Here is a 13,189-nt window from a genome sequence, read left to right on the forward strand (position 1 = left end):
AACTCCTTCTCTTCCTAACCTTCTGAAGGAGCAATTTTTGTTCAACGTCGGCTTGAGCCCCCTGGATCCTGCGAGTATCCCATCTTTCCTTTCCTCTTCTTTTCTCCTGCTCTTCTTCTCTTTCTCTTTCTTTTTTTTTTACGCGTCACCTCTTCCTTTTTCACTCCACTACTGATTTCTTTTTCTCTCTCTTCTCTTCTTCTTTTTTTTTTTTTTTAGAAATGGATGTCGAAGCAGCACGGATGCTCGCCAGGGGCCTCAAGGCCCACAAAAGAAAGGGTGTCACAGCTTCTAGATCGGCAAAGAAGGCCAGAACGGAGGAGACAAGCTCGGCCACGCCTGCCCAGGCGGCCCTCGCGGTCGACGTTCCTTCGGACGTCGAACCCCCAGCCCCCTGGGCCTCTTCAAGGAGCTCCCCCGCTGAGGTTCCCGCTTCGAGGGCCTGCTTCGAGGAGGTGCCAGGGGTAGAGAGGGGGAGGAGAAGGAAGTCGGTGGCCCGTAGGGTGAGTAGCCACCGAGCCACCATCGAAGAGTCCCACAGTTCTGAGGAAGAGCCGGAGGAGAATCCCTTTAATGACAGGGACCTGATCAAGCGACTGATCGACGGCTACATCCTGCTTGAAGTCGTCCAGAGGATCGTTTGCGTCGATCCCGAACAGCGGGTTTGGGACTCCTTAGGGTCCTTCCTCGAGGTGAACAGATTCATCTTCCTTCTTCCCCTCGCACCTTCATTCAATTAGCTTCTCAACTTTCATTCTGACCTCCCAGCCGCTCTTGTAGATCGGGCACCAGCTCCTTGCCAACATCGAGGCGATGAATCGGGCGAGGAGGGATGCCATCCAGGTGGAGGAGGGTCGCCGGACCGAAGCCGCCCGCCTCAAAGAAAAGGCTGCCGAGCTAGCCAACCTCCAAGAGGTCCGTGAGAGAGAAAAGCAGACCTCAGAGGAGATGGTGAGGAAGGTGGAGGCCGAGGTCGTAAATTTGATGAAGCAGATTCTGGTTCTGATCTCGGAGGCCAGGGTCTTGGCAGTGGAGGAGTTCAAGGCCTCTACGGAGATGAGGGACCTGAACGTCAAGTTCGGCCAAGAAGCATTCATCAAAGGATTCGAGCTCGTCAAGAGAAGGTGGTCAAGAAATTTCTCGAGCTCGACCTCAGCTTCTTGGACGAGGTGTCTGAAGATGAAGCCGGGCCCTCTCCCACTGCCACTTCCACCGCAACACCCCTTTCAAGAACATCGAGTTCCCCAACTCCTATTTCAGAGGTCTGAGACCTCCGACCTTATACTTTTCTTTTATTGCAATTTTTCTTTTCCCTTTTGTCTTTAAGAAACATTCAATCAATAAAATTGGGTTCCTCCTTATGGAGGGCTTCTCCACTCTGTCCCCCTTTTTTTTGTTTTTCTTTCTGCAATGAGACGCGCCTTGACGCTTTTGTCTCCCGATGGCAGTATCCTGCCGAAGCGCTTCCCTTGCCACAGGAGATTCTGTTGAAGTCCACGATCCAACATATGAAGAAGAAAGTTCATCATTTAACAAAAGGGTCGAAGGAGATGGAGGGCGAACTTCGCAGGTTGAGGGAGAGCCACTCTGAGGCCACCACGGAGGCCACCTACTTTCGGAACCTCCATGTGAAGGGGATCATGGAGTACAGTCGGAGGAAAGCGAACTTCAAGAAGGAGCTCGAGGAACATAAGAAGCACGCCAGCGACCGATCTTGAGCCCAAGCTGCCAAGATCAGCTCTCTCAGAGTGGAGCTGTCGGCTGCACAGGAGAGGATCAGCCAGTTGGAGGGAAGCTCGTCCCGACTTTCGACTCGGGCCGACTGCGACCGGGAATGGTCGAAGAAGTTCTCCGACCTTCAGCAACAGCTCCAGGATGCTGAGGCGAACTATAAGACGTACCGGGCTGGCTGGTGCAAGCAGGTGGATGACTATAGGGGGAAGCTCAGGATGGCGACCGACGAGGTTGCCCGCCTTCAAAGGCAGCTAGCTGAAGGAGCTCAGTTTGCTCCCGTTCGGGATCCTGACAAACTCCAATCCCTGAGAAGAACCGTAGAAGAGTTATCTGTCGCCCTTGGGGAGGGGAAGGCCGAGTTGCAGTAATTGAAGATTCAGCTGGTATACGAGCAACAGGCAGTCAGGGATGCAGAGGCGGAATCTGAGGTCTTCAGAAAGAGGCACCGGGAGGCGGAGAATGAAAGCCAGCGGCTTCATCGGAGATAAATGGAAATGCTAACGAGAGAGAAGGAATTGGAAGAAGAAGTCGAGAGCTTAAGGCACTCCCTGATGAGGGTCGAAGCCGAAAGTTTGAAGTCGGAGGAAGCCAGGCCCCCTTAGGGCTCTTTTGCCTTTTGTCCTCCTATGTGTCTCCTTTTGCCATCTGTTCGTTTGTTGTTGCTGTTGTTGTTGTTTTTTTTTTTTGCCTTCCGGGCTCTGTAACGCATACTTTGCTAATGAAATGAAAAGAAGATCTTTGTTACCTTTCCCGTGCGTCGTGTCGAATTGTAGTCCGCCAGACTTCTTTCATTTTTGTCCCGTGTGATGTCGACGTTGTTCGAAGGTTTCTTGTTCATCTTTGTATTAGGTCGTCATCATCGAATTTCCTGTGTTTTTGATTGGTTCGGCATCGACACCGCTTGGAGATTCCTAGCCATCGCTGTGTTGATTTGCCTTTTTGTTCGTCACCGTAGATCTTACTTTCTCTTCCTCCTTCTTCATGGAGATGAGGTCCTTTATGCTTTTAGTGTAGTTTGGCCTCCATTTTTTGTTGGGGTAGCCCACCGCTGTTCCTTCATATTTCTCTCCTTTTTTTAGGCAAGGGTTCTCCCTAGCTTTTTATGGAGTCGCGGTAGCGTAGAAGGGTCACTGAGAAGGTTTTCTTTTTTCTTGCTGGATCTCGAATGGTCGGACCTTAATTGGTGTCAGGATGAGGTTCTTCCCATATTTCTGATGTGATCGATTTTAGCTCAGGTTAGGATGAGGTTCTCCTTCTGTTCTTAACAAGGCTGCGGGGGCACATATGGACGCTATGTGGCCTCTCCCTCCATCCGTTCTACAAGTAACCGGGCCTTCGACCTTGCTCATGTTAGGGTGAGGTTCTCCTCCTGTCCCTAACATGGCTGTGTGGGCGTATATGGGCGCTGTATGGCCTCTCCCCCCATCCGGTCTATAAGTAACCAGGCCTTCGACCTTGCTCATGTTAGGGTGAGGTTCTCCTCCTATCCCTAACATGGCTGTGGGGGCGCATATGGGCATTGTATGGCCTCTCCCTCCATCCGGTCTAAAAATAATCGGGCCTTCGACCTTGCTCATGTTAGGGCGAGGTTCTCCTCCTGTCCCTAACATGGCTGTGGGGGCGCATATGGGCGTTGTATGGCCTCTCCCCCTATCCGGTCTAAAAATAACCGGGCCTTCAACCTTGCTCATATTAGGGAGAGGTTCTCCTCCTGTCCCTAACATGGCTGTGGGGGTGCATATGGGCGTTGTATGGCCTCTCCCTCCATTCGGTCTAAAAATAATCGGACCTTCGACCTTGCTCATGTTAGGGCGATGTTCTCCTCCTGTCCTTAACATGGCTGTGGGAGTGCATATGGGCGCTGTATGGCCTCTCCCCCCATCCGGTCTAAAAGTAATCGGACTTTCAACTTTGCCCACATTAGGGTTCGTTTTCATTGTTCGATGGGGTCGTCCCCTGTCGTTACAAGTCTATGCCGAAAAGGAAAAGATGTGCAAGTCTGAAAGGATTTTTGATTTATAGCGGGATCGTTCACAATACATTTATAAGTTTTTCAAATCTCAGGGCTGTAGAAGGTCTGCTTCCTGTCAAGGTCCTCCGGAGATGGAGTTGATGATTCCAATTGGAGGTCGATCTCCGGGCTGCTCTTCCCTCCTCGACGGTTCATGCTGCGGTAGGGCCCTTGGTCGATCCTCTCTACCCTCAAGCCGGCATCGAATGAACCTATCGAGCCAATCTCATCTCGAAGCTGAATGCATTCCTCCGTGTCGTGGCTGTGGTCACGATGGTAGAGGCAGAATTTATTAGGATTGCACTTCCCGGGGTGCGTGTGCATCCTTTCGGGCCTTGGGAGCTGCTCTCTGACTTCCATCAGCACCTGGGTTTTCGATGCGTTGAGGGGGGTGTAGCTATGGAATCTCCCTGGGGAAGACCCTCGACGGACTCGGTGCTTGTGCCCGGGGGGAGTCCGAGAATGTGGCCGAGCTTCTCTCGCCCCTTTCTCGACTGCAGGCTTACTCGAGTCTTCCGCTTGCCACTCTCTCACGATTTCTTCATCCTTCATCTTGAAAGCTTCTTCTGCTCAGACGTACCCCTCGGCCCGAGCCAACAAATCAGCAAAATCCCTGGGGTACTTCTTTTTCAGGGAGAATAGAAGGTCGTTCTTCTGAAGGTTGCCTTTCAGAGTGGCCATCACAATCGATTGGTCCATGTTCCGGACCTCCAATGCGACGATATTGAAACGGTTGACGTAAGCCCGGATGGACTCCCCTTCCCTCTGCTTGATATTGATGAGGGACTCCGAACCCCTCCAGGGATGCTGGCTGCTAACAAAATGAGCCACAAACTGGTGGCTCATCTGATCAAAAGAAAAGATGGTACCTGACTTCAGTGTCGAGTATCAATTCCTCACCGCTCCCTTCAAGGTGGATAGGAAAGCTCGGCACAGGATGGCGTCGGGCGTGCCATGAAGCAGCATCATTATCCAGAAGGCCTCCAGGTGGTCAACTGGGTCTGAAGTCCCATCGTAGCTTTCAAACTGAGAGAGCTTGAAGTTCGGCGGGATCGGTTCCTGCATGATCATTTGAGAAAAGGGAGGGTCCATACAAATATCCTCACCATAAGCGGGGGGAGCGTGGCAGAGTTCTTCGATCCACCGGTTCATCTCCTGGAGCCTCCGATCCAGGAAATCCTCTTGACTATGGGTCTCGAGGGTCTTCTGGTAGAATGGAGGTAGGGATCTTCCAGGGGTGGAATCGTGATCTGACTGAGGGCTCTCCACCCTCGGATTCATCTTTTCGGGAAAGATGGGGCGGCTGGCCCAAGTGGCCCGTCCTACCGCCAAATTTTGGAGTTCTGGCGATGCTCTCTCCAGTCACACTGATGCCTGCGGCTGCTGCTGCTATTGTATGGCCTGCACAGCTTCAGTGAGGCCTCTGATCTACTGCACCAGTAGGTCGAATTGCTCCGTGCCAACCGCCATTACCGAAGGAGGGCGAGGAGGCTGGAAAACTGGAGGTGAGGCTGGAGCCTGAGATCTGGCCGTGGAGGCCGTGGATCGTCGTGTGGATGCTTTGCGGGGAGGCATCGGATGAAGACCTAGTGGGGGAAGGAGGAGAGGATGTCGGAAAAGATGACCGGAGGTGATTCCGTTGAGCGCTCCTTTAAGAACAAGGGTACTGCGAAGACACAGCACCCTTCCTCTAGCGCCAATCCTGTTGGTGCAAAAATCTGCCTGCGTCGGAGAAGCTGGAGTCGAGGGAGTCGCGGTCACCGTCGGGACCTGCAAAGGAAGTCTAAACCAGAGTTGGGGTTGCTCCGGCAAGACCCTCCGACACTCAAGTCAGTTTTCTGCCTCAACAAGAATGGAGTGCTCGAATGAATATTTTAGCAAAGTTTTGGGATACAAATTAGAGCATAGAGATTAACGTATCTGGGGTCTCCCTTTTATAGGCGGAGGGTGCAACAGATTGATAGCGACATTTGTAACCATCTGGTAGTGGGCCGTTCGGGGCCAGAAGGAGCTTGTTATGAAGAGTAGTGGAGTGGAATCATGGTCATCACCGTGACCTGCTACGTGGAGTCTGTTGCGGGGAGTGGAGCGGCGTCCGTTGTCGTGACTTGCCAGAGAGTGGAGGAGCCGTGCGGTATCTGTCGTAGAAAGTGGAGCAGAGTCGTGGCCATTATTGTGGTCTGCCAGGGAGTGATGGAGCCATGCGGAATCCATCGTAGGAAGTGGAGCAGAGTCGTGGCCATTATTATAGTCTGCCAGGGGGTCCAGACCTGTCCATCGAAGTTCGGTTGGAGTCCGATCTCCGTAGAAGCCCGGATGGGGATCATTTATCGAGGAATCTCGACCGAGACCTGCAACAAAAGTTCAGGGAGAAAGTCTGGCTCCCGTGGGAGCCCGGACGAAGTCTACCTGTAGTTGGAGTTGGGGATGAAGTCCGGCTCCCGTAGGAGTCCGAATGAAGTCTACCTGCAGTTGAAGTCGGGGATGAAGTCCGGCTCCCGTTAGAGTCCGGATGAAGTCTACCTGCAGTTGAGGTCGGGGATGAAGTCTGGCTCCCGTAGGAGTCCGGACGAAGTCTTCCTGCAGTTGAAGTCGGGGATGAAGTCCGGCTCCCGTAGGAGTCCGGATGAAGTCTACCTGTAGTTGAAGTCGGGGATAAAGTCCGGCTCCCGTAGGAGTCCAGACGAAGTCTACCTGCAGTTGAAGTCGGGGATGAAGTCCGGCTCCCGTTGGAGCCCGGACGAAGTCTACCTGCAGTTGAAGTCGGGGATGAAGTCAGGCTCCCGTAGGAGTCCGGACGAAGTCTACCTGCGGTTGAAGTCCGGGATGAAGTCCGGCTCTCGTTGGAGCCCAGACGAAGTCTACCTGCAGTTGAAGTCGAGGATAAAGTCTGGCTCACGTAGGAGTCCGGACGAAGTCTACCTGTGGTTGAAGTCCGGGATGAAGTTCAGCTCCCGTAGGAATCCGGATGAAGTCTTCTTGCAGTTGAAGTCGGAGACGAAGTCTGGCTCCCGTAGGAGCCCGGACGAAGTCTACCTGCAGTTGAAGTCGGGGATGAAGTCCGGCTCCCATAGGAGTCCGGATGAAGTCTACATGCAGTTGAATTCGGGGATGAAGTCTGGCTCCCGTAGGAGTCCGGACGAAGTCTACCTACAGTTGAAGTCAGGGACGAAGTCTGGCTCCCGTAGGAGTCCAGACGAAGTCTTCCTGCAGTTGAAGTCGGGGATGAAGTCCGGCTCCTGTAGGAGTCCGGACGAAGTCTACCTACAGTTGAAGTCGGGGACGAAGTCCGGCTCCCTAGGAGTCCAGACGAAGTCTACCTGTAGTTGAAGTCGGGGATGAAGTCCGGCTCCCGTTGAAGCCCGGACGAAGTCTACCTGCAGTTGAAGTCGGGGATGAAGTCTGGCTCCCGTAGGAGTCCGGACGAAGTCTACCTGCGGTTGAAGTCCGAGACGAAGTCCTGCTCCCGTAGGAGTCCGGACGAAGTCTTCCTGCAGTTGAAGTCGGGGAGGAAGTTTGGCTCCCGTAGGAGCCCGGACAAAGTTTACCTGCAGTTGAAGTCGGGGACGAAGTCCGGCTCCCGTAGGAGTCCGGACGAAGTCTACCTGCAGTTGAAGTCGGGGACGAAGTCGGGAACGAAGTCCGGCTCCCGTAGGAGTCTGGATGAAGTCTTCCTGCAGTTGAAGTCGGGGACGAAGTTCAACTCCCGTAGGAGTCTGGACGATGTCTACCTGCAGTTGAAGTTGGGGACGAAGTCCAGCTCCCGTAGGAGTCCGGACGAAGTCTACCTGCAGTTGAAGTTGGGGATGAAGTCCGACTCTCGTAGGAGTCTGGAGAAGTCTTCCTGCAGTTGAAGTCGGGGATGAAGTCCAGCTCCCGTAGGAGTCCGAACGAAGTCTATCTGCAGTTGAAGTCAGGGATGAAGTCCGGCTCCCGTAGGAGTCCGGATGAAGTCTTCCTGCAGTTGAAGTCGGGGATGAAGTCCGGCTCCCGTAGGAGTCCGGACGAAGTCTTCCTGCAGTTGAAGTCGGAGATGAAGTCTGACTCCCGTAGGAGTCCGGATGAAGTCTACCTGCAGTTGAAGTCGGGGATGAAGTCCGGCTCTCGTAGGAGTCCGGACGAAGTCTAGCAGGTAGAAACTTGGGTGGAGTCCGTCCGTCGTGAAGAATCCAATCGACGCTGGTGGGGGTTTATCCATCGGCAGAACTTGAGAATGTTGTAGAGGCTCGACCGTCGGAGTGGTTTGAAAAGGTATCGCCGAAGGTCGGACGTCGGTAGAATCCCTAGAGGGTCACTCCTGTCATGAACTTTGGCTGGGAGGTATTTTATACCCAACAATAACTATACCTAAGAGTTCGTACTTTCATCCTACTGGGTTGTCACTATATATTGCTAGGTGTTACTAGTGGATTATGAGACTCATCGGATATTATCTTGATGATCCATGGCCCTCGAAGGATAAAATTGAAAATGTTCCAATCTATCGAAAAGAGTTTCGATGATATTGTGATAGAGATCATAATATATCTCACTATCAGATAGAATGAAACCTATGGGGGCACATATTAAGAGATTTAGTCTCAAATTTATCAATTGGGCTTATGAAGTTTCAATTGAGTCAGAATTTATTGAAATCCTATTCGGTTTATGAGAACCATGCGAGCACATGGTTAAACCTAATTCTTCTCGAGACTTCGATTCGATCAAGTCCATAGCCTTGAACCTAAGCTAAATTTATTTGGATTTAATTGGGTTCTTAATTGTGAGCCCAAGAGGATTTCATTAAGTCAATTAGTTGGCATAATTATCCTAACATTATCTCTTCTTTATCTCCTAATTATCTTTAAGTATGCATGTGGAATAGATGGAAGAATATGTAGCGCATCTTTTTCTTTTTGAAAATTATTGGGTGCTATATCCTAGAGGGGCCCACCCCCTCTTATGTGTCATGACGTGGAGGGGAGAGAGTGGGGTCCACACCCCATCTCTTTTTGGCTAGAGATCCCTTTGTGGGGTGCCGAGAGTTGGTGCCACAACCACCTGACATATATTTCATGGATGCCTATTGTACATACTTAAAAAGATAGATTAATTATCATTTACATCTATTTTTATTTGACATAAATCAGATTTAAAAGATAGAGGATTCTTATGAGATAAGAATCTACCTTTTTAAGTTGATAGGATTCCTGATATGTGTCAGGGCAGTATTTATATATAAAGGATGGTCTCTAGGGTTTCATAGAATATTTTTTGGATCAACAAAACTCTCCCTCTCTCCATCTCCATGCCTCCTCTCATCATTTTTCTTCTTTTTCATGTCCAAAAGTTGGGTTCTCTCTCTTCCACATGCTTAGAAGAAGTTCTGTTGACTAGAGATCAAGGATCAAGGAGAAGAAGAAGAAGGCTACAGATTAAAGAGTTGATCTCGCAGTTAAGATCAATGGAGTTGATCAAAATCTTCAAGGTCAAGGTTCTTCTTGAGAAGAAGAATCTCTTACGAGAAGAAAAAATTTGAGATCGATCCCGGTGGATATCCGTAGAGGCCAGACACGTGTGTGGCTCAACCTTCTACAAATTCGAGATCATCAATAGCAGCGAATTTCTACCCATGCAATGGTAATGAGATCTGATCTCATAAATTTTGTCTAAATTCTAGATTGATAATATGTGCTTTCTCTAGGCTTGTATATATTTAAATCTGGTGTTTAGCATGTGGGGTTAAAAGATTTAACCTGTTTTATTTTTTGCTGCCTGTTTTTAAAATTTTAAAATCTACATATGCTGCCTGCCCGATTTTCTAACAATCTGATCCGAAGCGTCAACAACTGGTGAATCTACTAAGAGCAAACATCGATATTTTTGCCTGATCGATAATCGATATATCAAAAATTCTTTCAAAAGTAATAACCCACCGACTGAACATTGATTCTAAAGTTAGGCTTATAAGACAAAAGAAAAGATCTTTTACTCGTGAAAGACAGAAGGTCATCGATAAAGAGATCGATAAGCTCCTCACAGCTAGCTTCATCAGAGAAGCTAATTATCCTGATTGACTCACCAATATAGTGATGGTGAGAAACATTAATAAAAAATGAAGAATCTACATCGACTATATAAATCTAAATGAAGCTTGTCCGAAGGACAGTTTTTCTTTATCAAAGATCGACCAACTAGTTGATGTGACTTTGGGACACCGACTCTTAAGCTTCATGGATACCTTTGTGGGCTATAATTAGATTCGGATAGCACCTGAAGATGAGGAGCACACTGCCTTCATAACCGATAAAGATATCTACTGTTACAAAGTAATACCATTCGGTTTAAAATATGTCAGAGCTACCTATCAACGACTAGTCAATAAAATATTTAAAGCATAAATTGAGTAAAGTATGGAAGTCCACGTTGATGATATGCTGGTGAAAAGCCCTCAAACTTCTGATCATGTTTGGGATCTAGAAGAAACTTTCAACACACTTCGACGACATCAGATGAAATTGAATCTGACTAAGTGTGCATTCGGAGTAACTTTCAAAATTTTTTTTGGATTTTTTATGTCACAATAAGGAATTGAAGTCAATCCCGAGAAAGGAAAGGCTATCATTAATATGAAGCATCTAAGTTTCAAGAAAGAGATACAACAACTTAATGGAAGAATCGCCAAACTCAACTGATTCATTTCAAGGTTGGTAGAAAGATGCTTGCTCTTCTTCAAGATCTTGAGACAAGTAAAAGACTTCTTATGGTCAAACAAGTGCCAACAGTCCTTCAAAGATTTAAAAGGATATCTGACGTATCCACCATTACTTACAAAACCAAAGGTGGGAGAAATTTTATATCTCTATCTGACGACTTTGACAGAGGCAGTTAGTTTGGTGCTTGTCTAGGAGGATGAAAACTGAATCAATGGCTAATTTACTACACCAATAAAATGCTTTATAATGCTGAAATAAGATACTCAAAAGTGGATAAGATGATCTATACTCTAATCATATCATCATAATGACTTCATCCATACTTCCAAGCACATCCCATTGTTGTCTTGATAGATCAGTCATTGAAGGTAATTTTATATCGACCTAATACTTCAGATCGAATGGCGAAGTGGACAATAAAACTCAGTGAGTTTGATATTCAATATTATCCATGACCGTTGATGAAGGCTCAAATTTTGGTTGATTTCATCATCGAGTATACTATATCTGACAATAACTCTGAGGATGAACCCAACGATAAATTAAAGCAAGTTGAAACTTTTGAGCCTGATTTAACATTGGTGTGGGTGCTACATATCGATGGAGCATCTAAGGTGCAAGGCAGTGGAGCCGGTCTCATCCTCACCAATTATGAAGGGATTGTAACCGAATATGTCCTTCGGTTTAACATCAAAGCTTCAAATAATCAAGTCAAATATGAAGCTCTTCTAGCTGGCTTAAAGATTGCCAAAGAGCTTGATATTGTAACCTGAAGATTTTCACTGACTCGCAGTTGATTATCAGGCAAGTCAAGGGTGAATTTGAAGCCCGAGACCCTGTTATGATGAAGTATCTTCATAAAGTGAAAGATCTTACATCAACTTTAAAATATTTTGAGATCTCTCACATTCCAAGAATGAAGAATGCTCGAGCTGATATACTTTTTTGACTTGCAACCACTTCATTCAACTCGCTAGGTCGGACGTTCATCGAATGTCTCAAGCAGTCGAGCATTGACAAAGTCGAAGAAGTGCTACAAGTCAATGATGAGCCAAGCTGGATGGATCCGATCGTTCAGTACTTGACTGATGGAACTCTACCTGCAGATCCTTCAGAAGCCAAACGACTAAGATGGATGGCCTCACAATATATTTTAATGAATAGACAACTCTATAAAAGGTCATTCTTTCTTCTCTTATTGAAATATTTGAGACCAGCAGATGCCGACTATGCACTCCGAGAAGTTCATGAAGGAATTTGTAGAAATCACTTGGGGGATAAATCTTTGGCTTATAAAATTTTACAACAAGAATATTATTGGCCCACCATGAAGAAAGATGTAGCTAAACTTGTCTAAAGATATGAACCATGCTAGAAGTATGCTAATATACAACATTAACCGACCAGTCAGCTGACATCAATTGTTGCACCATGACCCTTCACATAATAAAAAATCGACATACTCAATCCTTTCCCTTCGGCATTCGATCAGAGAAAGTTCATCATAGTTGCCATTGATTGCTTCACCAAATGGATAGAGGTTAAACTTTTGGCATAAATCACTGAAAGTAAGATGGAAGACTTCGTTTAGAAGTTAATCATATGCAGATTCAGTCTACCACACACCATCATCACCAACAATGATCGATAATTCGATAATCAGAACTTCAAAAAATTTTGTATAAAATTTCATATTATACACAAACTCACATCAATCGGTCATCCACAATCCAATGGTGAGATGAAGGTAACAAATTGAATAATCTTATATGGTCTCAAGATCAGACTGAATGAAACTAAAAGCCTCTGGGTGAAAAATTATATCCAATTCTGTGGGCATATCGGATAACTCCTCAAATATCGATGGGAGAATCGCCATTCAACCTGGCTTATGGGACAGAAGCGATGATTTTACTTGAGATCGGATTACCATCAGCAAGAGTAAAATAATATAATGAGTCAAGCAATTCAGAATGTCAAATAGCCAATTTAGATTTACTTTCGAAAGTTCGACAGTAAGCTCAAGTTCGGATGGTAGCACATATCGAGAGTGGCCTGGTATTACAATTCAAAAGTCAAGTCGAAGGTCTTCTATCCAGGAGACTTGGTTCTAAAAAAAGTAGAAATTTCAAAACCTTTGGATCAGAAAAAATTATCTCTAAATTGAAAAGGACCATACAAAATAATAGAGACACTTCGACCAGATGCATATCGGCTAGAAACTCTTGATGGAACGACTATTCCTCAAACTTGAAATGTCGATAATTTGAAGACGTATTATCAATAAAGTTGTTCCCATGTATAATGTTCAAAATCAAACATTAAAATTTAAGACCGTGAAAGCTTCGATCAACTATATCTACGAAATGATATTTGACCAATAAACAATCGATCAATTTTTTTTGACTATATCCTGATTTTTTACTGTAAAAACTAACTGACAGACTATATCTCAATTTTTTACTGTAAAAACTGACTGACGGACTATATCTTGATTTTTTATTATAAAAACTGATTTTAGTTGAATGACTATTCATATTGACTTAGCTTTAGCTAAGCAAAATATTATGCTGACTCGATCCCGATCGAATAAAAAATACACCGACTTGACTACGGTTAGTCAAAAGATATTTGGCTTACTACTGTCTATCAAATATATAAATATATTGAGTTGACTATGGTTAGTCGAAGGATATTCGACTTATCACCGTCTATCAAATATCTAAATACCTAAAAAGTAGACAAGGTA

The sequence above is a fragment of the Elaeis guineensis genome, chromosome 12 (assembly GCF_000442705.2).
Source record: "Elaeis guineensis isolate ETL-2024a chromosome 12, EG11, whole genome shotgun sequence".
NCBI classification, from domain to species: Eukaryota; Viridiplantae; Streptophyta; class Magnoliopsida; order Arecales; family Arecaceae; genus Elaeis; species Elaeis guineensis.